This window comes from Cryptotermes secundus, unplaced genomic scaffold (assembly GCF_002891405.2).
Source record: "Cryptotermes secundus unplaced genomic scaffold, Csec_1.0 scaffold183, whole genome shotgun sequence".
Taxonomy (NCBI): Eukaryota; Metazoa; Arthropoda; class Insecta; order Blattodea; family Kalotermitidae; genus Cryptotermes; species Cryptotermes secundus.
The window spans coordinates 285086-307818 of record NW_019729899.1 but is presented as its reverse complement, the minus strand read 5'-3'; positions in this window follow the sequence as shown (position 1 = coordinate 307818).

Here is a 22733-nt window from a genome sequence, read left to right as displayed (position 1 = left end):
ATGCTTAATTTTACAACAAGCTTTCAGTTCTCTCTCACGGCTAGCGAATGCAGCAGAGAAACTCAAACGTTTAAGTCACTGTGGTAACTACATATACCACTTGCCATAATTTTCAGAAACTATACATTTTATAATCTTAAAAAAAGCACATTATTTATCCCTACAATATTAAATAATTGGTCTTTGTAATGGAGATGAAATGTCCCAGTCTATTTCTGTGAGAAGGCAAAGGAATTTTTGTAACATTTAGAGGAATTTCAGGCTCTCAAATGGGTTGACGTTGACGGTGGAATTTTTGAAAATGTATTATACAAGGTAAACTGTACCAAATTTGTCACTTGAACAATAAATTAGAAACAGTACGTAATATCTCTTTCTTATCACAATTTTGTAACTGTGCAGTGAAATAGCTCTATCTCGGAAACCGTTCTGAATGGGACACATGTACACTTTTGAGCTTAGAATGACCGATATTATGACCGCACAGAATAGTGACTTTCCTTCTTGGACATCCTTTATATATGTGCATACTACAATATGTAAAAATGGCGTCTTCTGGCTTGCGGCGCCGTGTAGATCTTGTGTGAACCGTCATTTCAAGGAAAGTATCGCTTACACCTTCAGGGTAGAAAATTTCGCGAAAGATTAACCAACGTGAGCAGGTATCTGCTGCCACTTGCTCACACTGGATCCTCGCTCGCAGGTTTTTATACCCTGAAAATGGAGGCGATATCTTCCTCCGAAACGTCGGTTCATACAATATCTACACGGCGCCACATTCAAGAAGACGGAATTCTTCAAAGTTACATCCGTGAAAATCTCAAATATTATAAAATATGTAATTTTACCCAGTTATTTTATGTATAGCAATAAACAGAAATGTTGAACAATAGATGAAAGGTTGTTTACAGATTATTGTCCTCAATTATTGTACAGGTATGTCTGCGCTGCAAACACTCGTTGCTGAATTCTTCATAAAACGTTGCATCTCCTCAAAGAAAATCAAAATATTACTATTATTTCACCAGCTAAGTATACGTTATTTTTACATAAAGGAAGGATTATATAACTTTGCATATAAAATTATGGGTGTACAGTCAGGTATCTAACATGTGGTCTTGGCATCGACCAGAATAGAATAATGATAAGGAACAAATGCTCACCTAGTACCTTGGCACATTACGTGCACGAGACTGGCTAACTTTTTACAACATAGTAGTTACTATATGTTCCATCTGCTTTAACGTCAAGAAACTATGTATTTTGTCCACACTTACGTGTTCGATATGGTTTTCACAGCTGGTCACTGTAGCCGAGCGGTCTAAGGCATGTACTGTCTGTCTTCGCTGGCTAGGAAGCCAGGATCGTGGGTTCGAGTCCCACAAAAGCCACGAATATTTGGTATTTGTATGTGTTTATACTGTGTTTGTGTTTTCTAGAGGCCTTGCGACGAGCTGATCACTCGGCCTAGGAGTCCTGTCGTCTGTAAAAATGAAGTTGAAACTGAAAAATCAGAGGTTAGGGCCCAAGCGGGCTGTAGAGCCAGCAAAAAAAAAATATAGGTTTCACAATACACAGAAATGGCTTCCGGGACCACCATTAACCAATGTGGCTTTGTAATGGAGACGCGATGTGTTTCCATACAGTCGGAGTGAGATATTTAAATAACATGCATATGAAGGAATGGGCAGGGCGTGTAGTGCGAATTGGGAGAAGAGGAATAAATTAAGGATTTTGGAGGGAGACCCAAAAGGAAGGAAACTACCAGGAAGTGCAAGATGTTGGTGGGTGGACAATATTAAAATGGATACACAGAATTACTGGGATTTTGGACTTTTTCCGTCGTCCGGAATTCTAGGTAATAGAGGTCCAATGAGATTAGTTCTTTCTAAGGGGCCCAACTGAGTAGGGGTCTTCCTTTCTCACCTAAAGATGGAAACAGATCCAGTTTCCGAAACGTCGTCTCCTCTATTACCTATAATTCCGGACGACGGAATAAGTCCAAAAGCCCAGTAATTCTGTGTGTCATCCACCATCGTCAGAACCCTCTAGAATCTATTAAAATTGATTTTAGAGAAATAAGATAGGGTGATATGGACTCGGTTGATTTGTTTCAGGATAGTGACAAGTGGAGGGCTCTGGTGAACATGGTAATGAAACTTTGGGTTCCTTAAAATGCTGGAAAGTTCTTGAGTAGCTGCTCAATTTTACTATATGAAGTTACTGCTTTTAACGGACTGGATAGGAGGTGGCTTCTAGTGTCCGAAGTATTCCTTTGATTTGAGCTGGACAGGCGCCAGACAGTCTGGTTCGATGACCTTGAACCGGCTGGGCGCTAACAGCTCTTCCCCATGTTTCACTTTTCGAGCGATTGATTAATATTGGAACCCGTGTTGTCCTGCTGGACGGGTCCTCTGAAGCATGAAATTCGTCTAAATTATGTTTGATAAATCAGAAAACGTAAGACCTACGCATCCTTCAACAACTCTGGTACGTTCACAATCTTTCGTTTAACTATCTCGAAAGCCATAAGAAATCCTTTCCCCCATAACATTAATAAGCTTATCAGTTTCACTGTTTCCTTTCCATGTTTTCAGAAGCAATTAAAATTTTACTGACATACGAATTAAGGGCAAATAATATTCGACTAATACCTATAACTATTCAGTCCAATATCTTTCGTGTTCCTATCCGCTATCTAAGCTCGTAAGAATTAAATACATAAAAATCCATAATTTTACCCGTTATTTTGTATGGGTTTCAAACTTTCCCTTTCATATAAAAGACAGAATATAGACTGAAGGTGTTGAAACGTGTTTACCGAACGATTGCATAGCAACGGTCGTGGCACGGACTCCATAGAAAGCCAGTCACGTGATAGTTCTGTTGCAATGTGACGTCATTGCGCCTGCGCGGAAGACTCTTTACTGAACCGATGCCTAGAATCGGGTTGCATAACCTCGCTGAATGCGTTTACGCGACTGAAGTTTGTTTACAGGTCGTTTAATAGGAATTCTCTTGTCATCCGGGTTAAAATATTAAAAGGGATCTTGGAAGATATTAGACGTGAGTTTGGGAACTAGATTCATTAGGTTCAGGATACAGAATTTAGGCGGGATGTTGCGGATACGGTAATGAAACTTAAGGTTGCATAAGATGTAGGGAGTCAGCATCTCAGCGAAGGCTCAGCTCCTTGAAGTTAGTTACTTAGGTCGATTTATAGCATAAACAATATTCGTCTCAGTATCCTAGAGGTTCCGTTGCCGGCAAAACCTGAATAAGTTGTGCTTCCTTGTGAAGTTGGTTTAAATGAAGTGTACAGCTGCGTAGTTGTAAGCAACAATGAGCCGTAGAGTCAGCTGCTCACGCTCTCAAGAAGTGGCATCATATTACACACAGCGCCTTGCCATGTGGAGACATTTATGACCCTGTCAAAATAAAACATCGAAACTAACGAGATTCAAAGCACAGGCAGCGGTAGAAAAGAAGCTCACCGACATTCTATAAAGAAATTTTACTCCCTAAAGTATTGTCAGAAGAAGAGTTATGTGAATCCTCACCAAACATTACAAAATTTCTCAAAACACCAAAATTAACTGCGAATCAAATTACAATGCGATGCTAAATTATTGTTGATATTTCTATGGTCTATAATTTTCAAACCGGAAAAGCAAAATGAAACTGCTTTTGGAATATGAAAGCGTGACTCAAGAACTTTTATTATCAACGCTATATTCGTCACATTCATATCTGGAAGAAAATATGACGTCATGTTTCGAAATGGCGACTGTTCAAGAGAAAGCAATGTACGTATTTTGGTTTTTCGAAACAAATTCCGTTTTCAAAATGCAAAGTCGTTACAGAACTCAATATGGAAAAGAGTCACACTTGGATAATGCTATCCGATGTTGGTTAAACTAATTTCAAGAGATTCGTAGTGTTCTGCACCAAGACGGAACTCTTAGCAAGAAGATGATCTAATCCAAGAAGTGTTTTCGCAAAGCTCACAAAAATCAACTAGACGAGTTTTTGCAGTTATGTACACCACACATGACCAATTAAAGTGTTATTCAGTCTTAAAAAATAAAACGTTTTGAGTTTCGCTTTCATATTTCGTCAGAAGTTTTATTTTATTGGTTCCGGTTTGAAAATAATAGACCATGAAAATCCCAACAATAATTTAGAATCATCCTGTATTTACTTCAATTCTCGCTCTTATGTTCATATATAGATATATTATGACCCTAAGTTCTTTCCCACATTGTTACGCTGGAAATCACGAACTGACTTGTTTGAAGGTCCAAAGTTGTATTTTTTTAATCCTTCCTTTTTCTTGTCTCCTTTTCTTTTCTTGACATTTCTTTCGCAACAGCGAACCTGTTCTTACATATTTCTTCCTTTCCATGTCCCAAATCTCATATCCATTTTCCTTATCTTATGTCTTTTATCCAAAGAAACTGTCCAGTTCCGAAGTCTTGTGTGACATTTCGTAACAAGCTTATGTTTTACGGCGAGGAGTTGTTATCCCTATGACCAACCCTCAAGCGGAAGGACCACAACTTCTCGGCTGTTCACGACTGCTTATTCAATATATTCGCGGTTACTTTTCATATCTGGAGGCCGTCTTCTCCATCCGCAACCTGAGGCCGCGCCATGCCGTGGTGACAAGGGACCCACTTTTTTTTTTGTTTTGTTCGAAATTAGCCTATAGCTTCTTAGCTCATTAGAAAAAAATATTTTATTAGAATGGAACTTTATGGACACTCTCTCTATATTTAGCTCAAAAAGTGAAAGAAGCACGGAAAATGCAGGAAGCAATAGACCGTAATAAATTAACTGGCATCAAAATACCTCACTGAGAGAATAAATGTTCATATTTCGCAACGCACGAAACACCCGCCTTTGCAGATACATCGCAGCGAATTACACTCGAAAAAGTATGTATACGGTTCTCTGTTCACGGTTTACCCCTCGGAACACAACGGTTACTAAATGTGGCATTTGCTTTAACATTAAGTAGCCGTTCATATTGCAAACACAGCGTATTTAAGCTCCGTATAATTTTTTGAAATATCAACAATTAATTCCCTAAACAGCATTAACCAGTTGGTCTTTATATCCAGTAGACCACACATATCCTGTGCGAATGTGAGGCCTTAGCTTATTTAAGATTACGTCACTTGGATCAATATTTCATGGAACCAAGTGACTATATTGACGTCCCCATGTACAAAATCCTACGCGTCATTCGCAGCGCGGGGTTGCTGAGGGGAGCACAAAGACCACTGTAGGTCGCGGTGCAAGGGCCGAGAAGGCCCACCCCTTATAGGGAATTGAGAGAGATGGAAGTCGAAGGTGATTGAGAATAAATGACAAGAAAGGAATTAGATTGTGAAAAGACTTCATTCATTCATTATACCCAGTAGTGGTTGCAAATACTTGCTTAATAAAAATCTGTTACCTAGCAGCGAATGTTGTTTAATTTTTTTTTCTCGAGTTTGTTACCCAGTAACGGGTCTACACACTACAATGTTATTTACATGTGTTAATAATAGTGGCATGTGTCCGTGTCTCTATTCCTGGCTTATCTTCCTTCTTATATCTGGATCACTCGTGGAATGACATAACCGCTTATCATTTCGTGTTGGTTTCTCTATCGCCATTGCACTTTCTCGAATGAGTATTGTATTGATCGTCTGTAACAATAGCAGAAGGCGGTGAAATGTAATAGCGACGTGACACCGCACCGTGTCTGCAATAATAGAATTCGTTCAAGAAACGTGACCGGCCGACCGAGTAACAGACATAAGAGTCATTTGTATGTCTGTGCTTGCCAAAGAGTCGACCTTACGTTAACACATTATATACCTGAAAAACTGCAGAGAGGACCAAAACCTTACGGTGTTCGGTATATTCTTGAAATGATGATAGTTGCTCAGCTGACGGTATAAATTCTTCTATCGTTATTCAACAAGATGTTCCATTGTAGCGTGCAGAAATACTGGATTAAGAAGTTACCAAATTTCGTGGTCCAATAGACTGGATCCATTATGCAAATCTGGGAGGTTCTGGGTTCCAATTGCGACATGGAGACAGCGTTTTTAAGATTTGTCGTGGTTTTTATGAGTCACTCAAAGAACAAGACGGGGTAATATTTCAAATTAGGATCATACTCAAAAGTAGGCACAGATTAAGAATAAAGGTAATGTGACATGACGCCCGAAAGCCGGAATAGTGAAATGAGGGAGATGTCCATTCCCGCGGCAACGACTACGCAAGCAACAATCAAATAACTTCCTTTTCTACGAAACGACGCTGTAAATACAATTTCTCAACAATAGAAAGGCCGGGTTTTCTGCGTGGTCAGTGCCGGAGGGTTACGAAAGGCACAAAGAAGATCTTTTGAGTTATTTCAGTGTCGAGTCACAAGCCTACAAGCATATGAGCTCTGGAGCAGAGGAATTAGTAGAAATGTAGTCGAGTTTCGGAGTTGGAAGTTGCAGCAGGGAATTGAGAGAGATGGAAGTCGAAGGCGATTGAGAATAAATGACAAGAAAGGAATTAGATTGTGGAAAGAAGACTTCATGTGTGATTTGAAGTGACAGACTTAAAAATCCGTTGCCAGGACGCGACGGGTGAAGACTAAGAATATTAGTGTGTGTGTGAGGGTGAACTGTAGAGCGTGTAGATCAACGATAGCGCTGTAATTGCCTGTAGTTCCGAGTTGAATGCATAAGGTATCAATAAATACAACCATTCATCCAAAACCCGTTTATGAGTCACGCACACCCCTTACATATGACAATATAATTTTATCTCTTGTGCGTGGAAACCACATCACTCTCCGTAAGGGAGGAACATAGACGTGGAGTGCCTGCCGATCTGGAAGAAGGATGTAAAAGAAAGATGGAGTAATTTTGTATAATGAGGACTTCAGGCATTTACAATTTCCATCAAGTGTTACTAGTATTTCGAGCTAGATGCAGAATGTAGTACGCATGAGGGAAATGCTTAAAATATGTCTGTCCGAAGTGTAAAACGGGGACTATCAGGATATCTATGTACAGGGGAAAGGAAAATATTATCACGTGATGGACTATAGACGGGTTTGGATTGGTAATCAGACTCATTGTATTCTCAAACAACCCGTGACTACATTTTGTAGATGAACGTCACACACAGACTAGTGTTCTCAGCCATGGTCTTCATTTTGTTGCTTGGTAGTGGCTTCCAACAGTGGAGATTTCCTGCTCTCGTGCTTACGCCTCTGTAGCCTGACGACCACTTCACACCAATCTCACTCAGTTCAAATTCAAAGTTGTATTATAACCGATGGTCAGTTGGCATGTGGGGCCCAAAACCAGATTATTTTACTGTCAGATGATTACGGTTTTGTTCGTGTGGGGCGCCCTCTCTGACAAGATGACGAATCTGTCGTTTATAATTGTTGCTGGGTCACGCCGGCGCTCTTTATATAGCATCAGCAAGGACCGCATAGGAAACACCGCTTCCAGCGCTCACTCCATTGTTGCGTGTTACACAGCCTTTGCGCAACAAAGACTGTTCCTCTGGCTCCACAGTTGTTGCTTTTAGGAAATAAGTTACAGTATATAGAAGATGATCTGTTTATGATGGAACACGCTGGAATTATGCGGCTACATACCGACACTAGTTATGGACAATTCTCAAAACTTAGATAATTTTTCGAGGTCAGTAAATAGAAGAGAATATCCTGAGGAGCGGAACAACTGTCAGCTTCTGTTGGATTAATTGAATTGTTGTCTACATTGTGTGAGAGTGAGCTGGTATAGCGACAGGGTACGGGCCGGAAGACAGAGAATTCGGGACTCTATGACTGGGGGAGACAAGAAATTTTTCTTTACTCCACAGCATCCAGACGAGCCCTGGGGCCCTCCCAGCTTCCTACACAATGGATACCGGGTGTTCTTTCCCCAGATGTAAGGAGGTAGAGGTGTGAAACTGACCACTAACCTCAATCTAGTGCTGAGGTTAAGAATGGTGGAGCTGTATCTCACCGCCTAATACGTCTTCACGGCGGGGTGCAGGGATAACTTTACCTACATTGAAGGAGATTTCATCTGATACGACACAGAGAATCCAGTCATTATCCCTTGATATTGGTTACATATATCTTTTGCATATAAATACAACTTATATGCTGAATTTCGTCTAAATATGTTTAAATATTCACTCAAAGGATAATTTTGAGACAGTCTACAAAGCAATAAGTCAAAAAATAAACGAGATATGCAATATCATGTTAACATCTGCTTTTTTATTACTAGTGGGGTGGGACTAAGTCCCTTGTACTGCAGCCACTGCTGGCCTATTGTACCAACCCCAGATGATGGGTGAGGGTGATTGTGGCAATTGGTGGAATGAAGATTGGCAGGGGAAACCGAAGTACTCGGAGAAACCTGCCCCAGTGCTACTTTGTCCACCACAAATCCCATTTGACCAGACCCGGGATCGAACCCGGGCCGCCGCGGTGGGATGCCAGCGACTAACCGCTTGAGCTATGGCGCGGCCAACATCTGTTTTATTTTGTTGTTAATGGCTTCGATACATGTTTCGACCATTACCTGGGTTATCTTCAGGCGTACATGAATATTTGGTGTAAGTTTCTGAATTGCGTCATTTATTCAACACGAATTCATATTGTATCTACATGTTACACTACCCTGATAATACACTTTCATATTTAAAATAATTTAAACTTTTCATAAAATAATATTGAACAGATAACAAATTAAAATTAAAGCAACTAAAATTGAAATTGGTGTTAAAATTCCTAAGTAATATGACTAATAATGATCAATATTATGCATCTAAGTTCTTGTAACCGGTACATACATTAACCAATGTTGATATCTTTCAGTCACTAGCACATAGAAAACTTATTTTGTCCCAGTTACGAAGACACGTCTGTTACTGTTCTTTAAAGAAACAGTCACTGCTTACTGTGAATTATATGATAAAAGAGGTAACGTAAATTTATCTCTTAACAGGTTTTAAGAGGCCCACAGGGTTGCGAGACGTCGAGGCTCCAAAATTTTCTCTATACGATCAACTCACATATGTCGGTGAGGTCAGCCTTACGCACCGGCCGTCCTTTACCCCGAGGAAGATTCCTGGTACTCTTTTCTGTCAGAGGCTTAGTCGACCTCAGGGCTATAGTGAGGTTGGAAGGATTAGGCTAATTGAAAGACCTCATCGGGAATCGGACATGCGTCCTTGCGGCTTGTAACAGTGCCTCAACCAACTACGCGTCCGCGTGCCCCCGTGAATCATATGAAACATATAAATGCACTGTGTGGAAGTGAAGGCAGCGTTCTTTATTTTAGAGTATGTGGTACGTATAGTTACCACTTTACTGTAAAGGGTTATATCCTCTGACGCGCGCTTCCAGTTCAATGTGTTGATGGTACATGCAGAGAGAAATTACAGATGCTATGACAGCCAGCCATGTAACGCCATTTTGTGGGTGGTACTGCGAGGCGAAACATATTTTATTAGAGAAAGAATTATAGCTGGCCCCGACGCATTATCGCCATCTTGTGGACTGAGGCCCTGTCATTATACCAACCGACTGAAAAGAGTAATTGAAATTTACTAATAGTAATGCGTTTGCTTGTATGTTCATTGGTGGCCTCGTGACCTCACACAATCTCTCCATTACAGTTAACGCATTTGGTAATGTTATGATGTAAAGATTTCCCTTGGATGTCGTTATAAACCGATGTTCGTGAATGCTTAACACTTCAGAACTTTATGTTCATCTAAATATATTTAATAATTCAGTCCCTACCGCCCAAGAAAACACACTGAGTCTCCATTACAAGGACCAACCTTTTATTGCTGTTTCAGGTAATTTTTTAAGATATGAATTCGCAGAATTGGGATATTTTCCTCAGAATTATTGTTTTCTGAACTTTCTGTATCGTCCTATATTCTAGTAACTAGAAAACACAACGAAAACAGATCAAGTTTTTGAAACATCGTTTTTTTCTATTTTATAGAATACGGGACGATGGACAAAGTCCAGAAACCCAGTAATTCTGAGTGTTATACCACTGTCAGAACCCTTTAGAATCTACTTGGGATATTTTTATTCAATATTTCTTTCCGCTAGTCACCATAATGGCTGGCGTTTAGAGAACACTGCTGTAGCCAATTGTCCATTTGACCTTTGCACTTCAAGAACCGAAATAATAGCCTTGTTTTACAATCATGCAGACAAGTTAAGGATTTATTTCTTGTCCGGCATTTGTATGCAGTTCGTACAACACAACAGTCATTTGCTAGCGCAGTTGGGTGTTCGGACTGTGGGTGTCTGCCGATTGTATCGAACAAGAAATGAAAAACTCCCGTAAGATACTTTGCACCTCTGAACACGTGATGAACACAATGAGCTGGGCTCTGCAGGATAGAGGACATTCTAACGCAAGACAAAGGAGTATTCTGGAACAATTAAGCACTCCCGTAATATCCCTTCTGTTTGTTGTCAGTTTCATAATTCATAAAATTGTTATAAGATTTGAGGTTTTCATGGCGGTAACTATGAAGAATGCCGTCCTCTGGGATGTGGCGCCATGTAGATATTGAGTGAACCGACGTTTCGCAGGAACCTATCGCCTCTACCTGAAGATGGAGGCGATACGTTCTTCCAAAACGTTGGCTCACACAAGATGTACACGGAGCCACATGAAACAGTGCATAATTTAGAAAATTAGAAGGGATTTTAGTTTGATTCTTGAAAGCGCATTGGTTACTCTATGTACCAAATATTTTAAGTTTCATAAATACCATTTTGCGGTTAACAGTCCATTCACGTAGTTATAATATTCAAAATCTTAGGTGATTATTTTTCCTGAACTTTATTAACCTAGAGTCAGAGTTACACAACTGACGGTTTTGTGCCAGACATTTCATCTTTGCGACAAGCCCCTTGAGACTCACGATCGGTATCTTTTCAACTGAACATTTGCGATTATGATTCTTATGTAACATCCTCTATGACGAGAGGACAGGTCTGTCGTTTACAATAACCACTGGTCCTCACAAGCGCAGTCATTCTCAGTTTCTAGTCCCGCGGACTCAATGACAAAATTTTATTGCCTCATATTCGAGAATTCCCCCAACCTTGAGGGCCAGGTCTCCGTATTTATATCCCCCAGGAACAGGGTGGCCCAGTTATGTAACCAGGCACTGGGTTCCTTTTCGTCGCCTCCTACGACTCGCAGGGCTAGGGTAGATGTATTCGACCCGCCTCCAAATGGCTTTGGACTTAGAAATGGAGTCGCAGTAATGTTTATACGCGATAGTCACTGGATATTTAAATAACATTTACATGAAATATTTCAAATTCTTAAAAACAAATGGGTTGAATAAATTATGTTTCTTTTTAAACGTAACTTTCATACTTAAACATTACAGACATGGTCACCTCTGCAATAGAAACATTCAGTGCCTGTATCACTGTATGTCCCGAGGTTGTATAGAAGTACACAGGCAGCCTGGATTGATCACTAAAATTCCTAACACGAGAATAAAAGGAAACCGAACGATGCCGGACAATACTGAACTTTCTTACTTTCGGACACATGGACAAATCTTCCTTTGTCTGTCAACGCAAGGATAAACAATAACTTCTATCCAACAAACCATAAAGCAGCCTGAGTTATTTCAACGTTTCTAGAGATGACGTCACAAGATACAAGTGATATGTGAAGTTGCCACTGGATACGCCTGAAGTTCGTAAGTCCCCACCCACATTCACGTAAGAATCTCACACAAAAATAGCGTAGACAAGTTACGTAGAATTATGTATTTGCAGTGGTCATATAACGCCTTTGCTACTTATGCACGGTATCTTCGGTTGTGGCAACAAGAAGCTGCACAGGGTTCAGATAAATGGGAAAGAGAGTCACAAATCAAAATTTTATTTACGAATACGTTAAGAGCAGTTTTGATTCGAGGAATTGTTGGTACTATTAATTTCAGAACATTTTCTCTTCCCGCTGCTACGCAACAAAGGTAAAAGGTAAAGTTGTCCCTGTAGTTTAACTAATTAAGCACTACGCCATCAAGGCGTATAGGGGAGTGACCTCGGCATTAGCTGGAGGTGAGCGGTCAGCTTCACGCCCCTGCCGCTTTACCCCTGTGGAGAGAGCCCGCGATATCTATTGGATAGGAGGCTGGTTGTGCCCCAGAGCCGGTCTGAACGACGTGGAGAACATAAAATTGTTGCTGCTACCAGGACTCGAACCCCGACTCCTTGGTCGTCCAACATGTAGCCAATCGCTATACCGCCAGAGCTATCCCGGCTGACCTAACAAAGTGAAAATTCAAATATACAGAAAAATAATTACATCTCCACTTGTTTTGTGTGAAATTTGTTGGCACTAACTTCGCCGATAAGCAGCGGTCTCTCGGTCGGTAAAGTTCGCTTACGGACTAAGCAAAGGAGTTTGGCAGCGCCATAGCTCAAGCGGTCAGTTGCTGGCTTCCCACCGCGACAGTCCGGGTTCGATCCCGGGTCTGGTCAAGTGGGATTTGTGGTGGAGAAAGTGGTGCTGGGGCAGGTTTTCTCCGAGTACTTCGGTTTCCCCTGCCAATCTTCATTCCACCAATTGCTCCACAATCACTCTCACCTATCATCTGGGGCTGGTACAATAGGCCAGAAGTGGCCGCAGTACAAGGGACTTAGTCCCACCCCACTAGCAACAAAAAAAGAAAGCCAAGGAGTTTGTTTTTGATCTCTCATTTTAAAGGACGACGTTAAATGAAAGTGTGTGAAAACAGGGTGCAGAGGAGAAAATCGGAACCCAAGAAGGAGGAAGTAGCTGGAATATGGAGGAAGTTGTGTAGTGGGAAGCTTCATAATGTGTTCTCTGCATCAAATTTCATTCGATTGATAAAATCAAAGAAAATGGACGCTGGGAATTGCAGAAAGTTCAAGAGAAACATGAAAGGCATAGAAGAAATATATTAATTTCTAACCTGAAGGAAAGGTATCACATGAGGTATCTAGGAATACATAGGATGATAATATTAAAAACAATTCTAAAAAGTGGGATGTGATGGACTGTATTTATGTGTACAGCGACCAATGGTTGGTTCTTATTGACACAACAGTGAATCCTCTACTTCCACAGAAGATGGGAAATTTCTTAAGCATGATTGTGTGACTGTAAAATTCTCAAGAGAGACTAAGTTCCGTTTCTGTGGAGGTTATTATTATTATTATTATTATCATCATTATTATTGTTAAAGCAAAAACTATCTCTATAAGAAACCGTGGAGACTTATAGGAAAGTGAGATGTCGAGGCTTCCACATTTTCTATACAATGGACTCACAGATGGAGCTCAGGTGGTCAACCTTACGAGCCGGTCACCCTTTACCCCCCAGGTAGATTCCTAGTACTCATTTCCGTTAGTGGCTGAGTCGACCCCAGGACCATAGTGCGAATGGAAGGATTAAATCAATTGAAAATAGAAATTCAATCCCATCGGGAATCGAATCCGCGCCCCTCCGGCTTGTAACATTGTGCCTCAATCAACTACGCTACCTCGTGCCCCGAATAATAATAACAAATTTACAGACAATGAATTCTGTACGTAACAGTAAAGATGAAGCAGAAATGCACTCTTGTTAAGGAAGCAGAGACCTGTGAGTCCCCACGAAAGCAAGCTGGTATAACGAGCGGCCACTTACTCGCTTGCTTACTGAGACCTTATGAAATGTCTCTGTGATGAGCGGCGACCGACAAGAACTCTGTAATACAATATCCTTTAAACCTGGCTTTACGACTTATTCTAGTGGCTCGATAAATGTGACCCGGCATCAAGGAGCGTAGTCACGTGCGTTTGTGAATGGGGCCGTAGCAGAACCGACCCTCCAGATTGGTCACTAAGATACGTACCCCGAAAGCTGGTCCAGTGTGAACACCACATCAGCACACCCGGTTGGGTCAGCCCCAGTACACTTGGGCTCAACTAAGCACAGTAGCTCACCACACGCTTAACCATTCAGTGCACTACGTCTTTCAACATTACAAATCTTGTATGCTCCCACACACTGTATTTTTTTCTTATGACTATCATATTATCACAACATATTTGGACTGAAGAGAGATGAAGTGACAGGAGGTTGGAGAAGACCGCATAATGAGGAGCTTCATAACTTGTACGTACTCTTCTCCAAGTATAATTAGAGAGATCAAGTCAAGTAGGATGTGATGGGCAGGGCATGTAGCAAGAATAAGGGAGATGAGGAATGCATATAGGATATTGGTGGGAAAGCCAGAAGGAAAGAGACTGCTAGGAAGACAAAGGCGTAGGTGGGTAGACAATATTAAAATGGATCTTAGAGACAATGGGATGGTATGGACTGGCTCTGGTTCAGGATAGGGACAAGTGGATGACTCTTGTGAACACGGTAATGAACCTTCGGGTTCCAAAAAATTCTGGGAAATTCTTGAAGGTGCTGCAGAACTGGCGGTTCCTCAAGAGAGGCTCAGCTCCATGAGAGTGATTATCATATTAAACAGTGATTATTTCCCTAATCAGCATCAGTCGGCTAATATATGTAAATTAAAACTGACCCTTTAACAAGCCATGAAGGCTCATAGGGTTGTGAGAGTTCGAGACTCCAATATTTTCTCTAGATAATTGGCTCACAAATAGCGGTAAGGTTGTCAGCCTTAAGCGCCGGCCACCCTTTACCCCCCAGGAAGATTCCTGGTACTCATTTCTCTTAGAGGCTGAGTCGACCCCAGTGCCATAGTGCGGCTGGAAGGATTAGGTATATTAAAATAATCCGTCTCATCGGGACTCGAATCCACAACCTTCGGGATTCTTGAGTAGCTGAGGGAATTGCTGCTTTCCAAGGAGGACACAGCTCCATGGCGTTGGTATTGTCTTTAAGTAGACCGAAAATGGCGCGTACCGGTTTGGCTAATCCGGACACCTTTTCCCAAGCAAACTAACACCCCCCCCACCCAGTGAAGTAAATAATGTTCCAGAAGGGATGTGTGTAGACCTACACCAATGCCATGGAAAGCGGGGGAGGGGCGTGCGACCCTATATAGGAATGCAAAAATTGCTGCGTCGGTTCGACAGCTTGAAAGAAAGATGAAGACTCCCTTTCGTCAGCAATACAAGTAATGCAAAGAATTAGGCATAGCGTAAGTAGAGAGGCTCAGTCGCTCATTTTTCTTTCAAATTACCTTGTAACGGATAATGTGTTGGGCTTAAAACGTTTCATATTTTTCTCTGACTTGATATCGATTAAGATTTTGTTCCTGTGAATATATGGGGAAAACAGAAGGAAAGAAATCTCAAGTAAGACCTAGACGTGGGCTAGAGGATAATATTAAAATGCATCTTACAGAAATAAGTCGGGGTGGCATGGACTGGATTTATTCCACTCAGGAGAAAGCCAGAGGAACACGGTAACGAAGTTAAAAAAAATACGGCTAAGCGACTAGTGGGCCGGTCACGGTAGCCGAGCGGTCTAAGGCATGTACTGTCTTCGCTCGCTTGGAAACTGGAATCGTGGGTTCGAATCCCACTCAGGGCATGAACGTTTAGTTTGTGTGAGTGCGTTTTTCTGTGTTTCTGTACAGGTAGAGGCCTTGCGACGAGCTGATCACCCGCCCAAGGAGTCCTACCGTATGTCTAAGATCTAAAAAAACCGAAGTGAACGGAGAAGTTCATGGAGGTAGGCCTAGGCCCACTGGGGCTGTAGTGCCAAGGAAAAACAGCGAAGCGGCTAGTGGTTTTGAGCAAGAACTCTGCCCCGTGGAGTCAGTTAATTAGTGCAAAGCAACAAGACGCTGACATACTCAGTGGTCTGACTGCTAAACCGTTCAAGATTCTGCAGAGGTAACTGTCTCTTTTCTGAGGACGAACTGCTTTTGAGACTAAGGACTTACAAGTTCACTGACGCGGTACTATAAAATGGCCGTGGTTTGTTTAGGCAAATAACGCCCTAGCGTACATAAATTACATGTGGTTTGTTGGACTGAAATATTACTCGTTTGACCAGGTACATGGCCTTTCGTTGTGGGTGCCAGTGTTTGTTTTCGGCAGCGTTTGGAATCCTGAGGTATAAGAATGCTTCTAACCTGACTCAGTTTCAACGCTGAAAACTTTATTGTGCGAGGGTGCAAATGTATGAAGCCGGAAGTGAAACTAAGCGTTATCAATTGTGCAACCTCTTACGTAATCGCTGATAACTCAAGACCTATGACGTACCTTACATTGAAAGTTATAAATAGATGAAAGAATAGAGACTGATCAATCCAAAAATTATGTTTATTTTATTTCCAAAATAAAATTTTACATTGTTTAACAATTACCCCAAAATATGTAATAATTTCCCTAAATTTACAGACTTTCAACCTCTTGCCACTGCTAAACCGTAAGAGATGGATCGGATTTATTTCGAGTGAAATAATTTAAATGTGAGCTTTTCAGAAATTCAGTCTGTTTTGGTCAATCTCTAGTAGCTTTTCAATATCTCCTGAATTCTGTATTCGGTTTCTGAGTCTGAGTCTCAGTCGCTCAGTCTGTCTGCGCATAAAGCACCCATCTGGGGCTTCTGACCAGATTTTCATTACTGTCAGGCAGTTGCGGGTTTGTTTCTTATGGGCACCCTCTCTGACGAGAGGACGAGTCTGTCTCTTGTATATGCTGCTGATCCTTGCCAGGGCAGTCTTTCTCGGGTCCGAGTCCCTTGAGACTCACGACCATATTTTACTGTCTCAAATTTGAGACTTCCCTTTTCGTCGTCTCCTACGACTCGCAGGGTCACGGTGGAGGTATTGGAACTTGCCTCCATACGGGCCTGGGTTTCTGACTTCTGTCTAACTTCTAGTTATATCTGTTAGGCGGCCATGGTAGTAGACACTCCCCGTACTTTTCCACTCTGCTCTTTTGAGATCGCATTGCATAGGGAACCATTGTAATTACCGTGGTAACCGTAACTGCTTAGTGAATTCTTGTCACAGAAATACGTGTTCGGTGCTATGCTTTGCAATTTGAACGAGTTTAGACAACCGTTACTTAGCAATGGATGAGAATATTACTCCCACAGTGAAGTCGGGAGCCATTGTAATTACCATGGTAACTATATTTGCTTAGTGAATTATTTCCATAGGAATGCTTGCTCGGTGTTATGGATTGGAGTTGGAACGCGTTTAGCCAACCGTTACATAGTAATCGGTGACTTCACTGTGGGAATAATATTTACCCAGCCGTTGGCTGGTAATGGACGTTCACTTTAATTAAACAAATGAGAATCAGTGTAGCAGCCATGTACACTCACGTGTTAAGCGAGTAACACAGCAGGCTGATAATGTCACCTGTAAGACGGGACATTTGCTGGAAATAGTCCCGTGGGCGGGAACATTCCCATTGTCGCGTGCTTGATGCACCGTTTCCTCTAACTCATCAATTTTCTTTGTATTCGGATGCTGAACCAGCCCCCATGCCTTGTACAGGAAATTAGCTGGCTCGACTCTCATGGGAAACAGAACAGAACACTACCAGGAGGAGCACACATTGCCAATAGATGAATAAAAACTTCCTACTCAATTACCATATATTTCAAGTTCCCCCTCAGTTTGGACCGATGTAATTAGAAATTGCCGTGTCGTAACAATACGTGAGCCGTAGGATATTCTTGTGTGAGAACGGAATACTTCGTGTGTGAATTTTACATTAAGTTGCTTTATTTCTCTTGTAATTTTACATCAGTGATGTCACAAATCAGTGCTTTAATTTACAGATAAAGAAATATAATCGAATTACATCAACAATAAAAACAAATATATTTAAAGGAAATCGATACAAAAACAAGAATAAAGTTTACGGGTTTTGGCCCTTAAAGAGCAGTGGTATATATTTGAACCATGTACTATAATATTAAAATGATCTCTGTGTTTTAGGTATACATTCGAGTGATGTGTTTTGCATTATTCTCTCAAAAAACAGTGATTATATTCCTAAGCAACATAGGCAACATCGACTTAATTTGCAATTATATTCAGTGTAATTTCTGTGAGACAGTAACTGAGTTTTATTTACATGAACTTTATGATTATTTGCTCAAAACGTTTATATCAACATTTTCATTTAAAGGCTCTGGTTTTGCGGTCTAGTTCTCTCATCTTTTCATTTTCTCTACTTTCCAGAGCTTTATTCACTTTCTCTACTTTCCAGGGCTTTATTCTTTTCTCTACCTTCCGGGGCTTTATTCACTTTCTCTACTTTCCAGGGCTTTGTTCACTTTCTCTTCTCTCCAGGGCTTTATTCACATTCTCTACTTTCCAGGGCTTTATTCACTTTCTCTACTTTCCAAGGCTTTATTCACTTTCTCGGCTTTCCAGAGCTTTATTCACTTTCTCTACTTTCCAGGGCTTTATTCACTTTCTCGACTTTCCAGAACTTTATTAACTTTCTCTACTTTCCAGGGCTTTATTCTTTTCTCTACTTTCCGGGGCTTTAATCACTTTCTCTACTTTCCAGGGCTTTGTTCACTTTCTCTTCTCTCCAGGGCTTTATTCACATTCTCTACTTTCCAGGGCTTTATTCACTTTCTCTACTTTCCAAGGCTTTATTCACTTTCTCGGCTTTCCAGAGCTTTATTCACTTTCTCTACTTTCCAGGGCTTTATTCACTTTCTCGACTTTCCAGAACTTTATTAACTTTCTCTACTTTCCAGGGCTTTATTCTTTTCTCTACTTTCCGGGGCTTTAATCACTTTCTCTACTTTCCAGGGCTTTGTTCACTTTCTCTTCTCTCCAGGGCTTTATTCACATTCTCTACTTTCCAGGGCTTTATTCACTTTCTCTACTTTCCAAGGCTTTATTCACTTTCTCGGCTTTCCAGGGCTTTATTAACTTTCTCTACTTTCCAGGGCTTTATTCACTTTCTCGACTTTCAGGAGCTTTATTCACTTCCTCTACTTTCCAGGGCTTTATTCATTTTCTCGACTTTCCAGAGCTTTATTCACTTACTCTACTTTCCGGGGCTCTATTCACTTTCTCGACTTTCTAGAGCTTTATTCACTTTCTCTACTTTCCAGGCCTGTACTTTCTTTCCAATTCATCTTTGTAAAAATGACTAGTGGTCATGACCAAGAAATTGTGTCGGAAATTTTCTATCAGTTTCACCTTTGTAAATGCAACATCTGTGTAATTCTGTTACTTCGTTTGCCGTACGTTCACAGTATTTGTGTCGGCCATCTTGAGAACGAGGACACACTTTCTAGATCCTAATTCAGTCACGAGATTTTGTGACGACTCTTTACGTAACGACAAAGAATTTATGTCTGGATTACGGTCTTCAACAAATTCTTGAAACTAATAAGTTAGTTCGAATAAAAATTCGATTCTTTGGTCAGAACATTGGCTTATTTCCTCAAGGTTAGGGCTGATGACTAATATAAAGAAGAAACATGAATATGACGTGCTGTACCATAATGTAGTTAGGCACAGAAGAATATCATTACTATGTGCCTGCACAAATTTACATTCTAAAGCCTGGACGCTACCCTAAATATTGTCGCGTATAGGGGTCACTTATAAGAAGTGGATTATGACTGGATTTATTGACACCTTACACATATACACAACTCTCGGAACTACAGTCAATTACAGCGCTGTTGCTGGTCTACAAACAATTTACTTTTCACCGTCACACACGAAACTAGGATTCTCAGTCTTCGCTAGCCGTATCCTGGCAACGGATTTCATAAAACACTCACTGTCACACCAAATCACATATGAAGTTTCTTTGCACAGCCTAATTCCCTTCCTACCATTATTCTGTAACTGCCAGTTCTGAAGACCTGACTCAGTTCATATCCCGGCAGGCTGCTGTCCCGAAACTCGACCCTCACTTCACTTTATGCTGCTCAACACTTCTTTATAGCCATTTGCACGGGCCACGCAGAAAACAGCCTCTGTTGTTAAGGAATAGTGCTTATTGATCCCTGGCCTAGCAATGGATATCTCATTTTTGCGCGTGTTTATTTCCTTAGGAATGTGTTTACTTAGTTGTTTTGCCTAGCAATGAGTATATACGTCATAATATTGTTCCAAATATAGTTTCCGCTTCATAGAACACACATATTATGCTACTGAAGAAATCAAAACGTATATTCAGTTTAGGTAAATATCGCTTTTCGTTAGTAGAATCACATGAATCACACAGATATCGGTCTAGGCAGAATATATAATTCTTTTCGTTAAGAGCAAGTGGTCCCCCGATGGTGTCTCTACTTTGACGTAGTGGAGGGGCTTGTGTCGGCGGTAGCATAGCTACTTGTAGGGCCACCCATGCCTGACGTGTCGAAGGGAATGACCCAGACTAAAAGAGACACCCGATCTTCCATGTTGGGAGTTGGGCGAAAGGCTGACGACCTCTCACCTTAAAAAAATATAAATGTATCGAAACCTGGAATCAAGCCTCGGAAACCTCAACAGAATGGAAGACGACAATTGGCAAAGAATATGGACTACTCTCTAGGTACATGGAATGTGAAAACCCTCAATAAACCGGGCGCCATGAAATCGGTACTAGAACAGATGGATAAGTAAGAAGAAGCGAAGAAGTGAATGGGTGTAAGGAAGTGGAAGATAGCAGCGCAGGACAGAGAAGAATGGAGGGGCTTGATAAAGGAGGCCAAGGCCCGATATCGGGCTCTTGCGCCGTAGAAGAAGAAGAAGAAGAAGAAGAAGAAAAAGAAGAGCAGGTGGTGTATTTTTTGACCTTTTGGCTTAGACACAGAAAGTGGGACATATCTAACCTGCAAGAGGAATAAGGACACGGCTTAACAAATAAATGTTTTTCCTTCTCCTTTGTGCCTCTTCTTTCGCTACAACTCTCTGTTTTACTCCCTTCTTCTCTTTTCTCAGATAAGCACGCTTCATGATGGATTAAGAACCTTTGGAAACGTTGCTATGTACCGCACGGCTCTGGGAGGGACAAATCGCTGCTTTTTACGTAGGCCTATCTGTGGGCTGGGTAAGCGGAGGTTTGTTACACCGTGACAGACGGACAGCTCTGCGCTACCGTTCGGTTTGTAGCAGTTGTCTCTTGTCAGTAGCTTCCATACATTACTCGTATGCTCGGCATAAACCGTTTCGTAGAAGAAATTACACACACACACACAGAAGAAAATGAAACTTTTCTTGAAAGTTGTACTCTTCTGGTACCTGTTCCTCCTCGGAGAGACTCAGTCCTGTCTGTTCTCCCTTTGAAGCTTGAATTTAAATATTAATAAAAACTCACCTCCTGTTTCACAAAGAAGGCACTGCACTGTGTCTCCGTCACAAAGACAAAATAGTTAATATGGGCCGCGCCATAGCTGAAGCGGTTAGTCACTGGTTTCCCACCGCGGAGGCCTGGGTTCGAGTCCCGGGGTCTCGTCAAGTGGGATTTGTGGTGGGCAAAGTGGGGCTGGGGTGGGTTTTCTCCGAGTACTTCGGTTTCCCCTGCCAATCTTCATTCTACCAAATTCTCCATCATCATAATCACTAGGGTCAGGCTACAATAGGCCAATCAGCGGCCGCCGTGCCGAGTGGACCCAGTTGAACACCACGCCCCACTAAGCGAATTAAAAAAATAGTTAATATTCTTTACTGAACTAATTTCTCTCTCTTATCAGAATCATACGAGGAGCCGGAATAGCGTAGTAATTACAGTGACTAGCTACGGGCTGAGCGAACAAGGAGTAGGAGTTCGAGTCTCGGCAGTGTCAAGAATGTTCTCTTCTCAGCTTCGTCCAAATCGGCTCTGGGGTCTACCCATCCTCCTATACAAAAGGCTGTGGGGGTCTTCCCTCGGGTTTAAGGCGACCGAAGCGTGAAGTTGACCACTCACCTCCAGCTAGTGCCGAAGTCAAGAAAATATGAAGCTGTACATCCACTCGGCCGGTCACGGTAGCCGAGCGGTCTAAGGCATGCACTGTCTTCGCTCGCTCGGAAGCCGGGATCGTGGGTTCGAATGCCACTCAGGGCATGGATGTTTGTGTGCGTTTTTCTGTGTTTGTGTACAGGTAGAGGCCTTGCGACGAGCTGATCACCCGCCCAAGGAGTCCTACCGTATGTCTAAGATCTAGTAAACCGAAGTGAAACGGAGAGTTTCATGAGGTAGGCCTAGGCCCACTGGGGCTGTAGCGCCGATGAAAAAAAATATATCCACTCCCTCATACGTCTTCATGGCATAGTGCTTAATTAGGTTAGAAAAAAGGATTTTTTCAATTATTCAAAATACAGTAGAACTTGGTTATAACGTCATCAAAGGGACATAAAAATAGTGTCGTTATAAACGAATGTCGTTGCAACCGAAATGGGCACTTCCACAGTAGCCTTATGTTAGTCACGTAAAAATCTACCAAAAACCGAGTTAAAATGTTGCATTTTTTAGTGAAATACGTAGTTAAGAACAGACCAACGTAACATTAACGTGGAATTGCCCAAATGTGTAATATCAAAGACATATTACAGCGCTTTTCACTGACAATACACACCGCACTAATACTGTATATTAAAGGTAGGCCTACTCACCAAATTACAGTAGATTACATCAATTGTTGTGCCTTACTGTACCTAGATACGAGTACAGTAATCAGTTATCTTCATCTGTTTCCTGTTACTTGCCCAATACACACTTTCTAAATTACGTTCAATGTCCATAT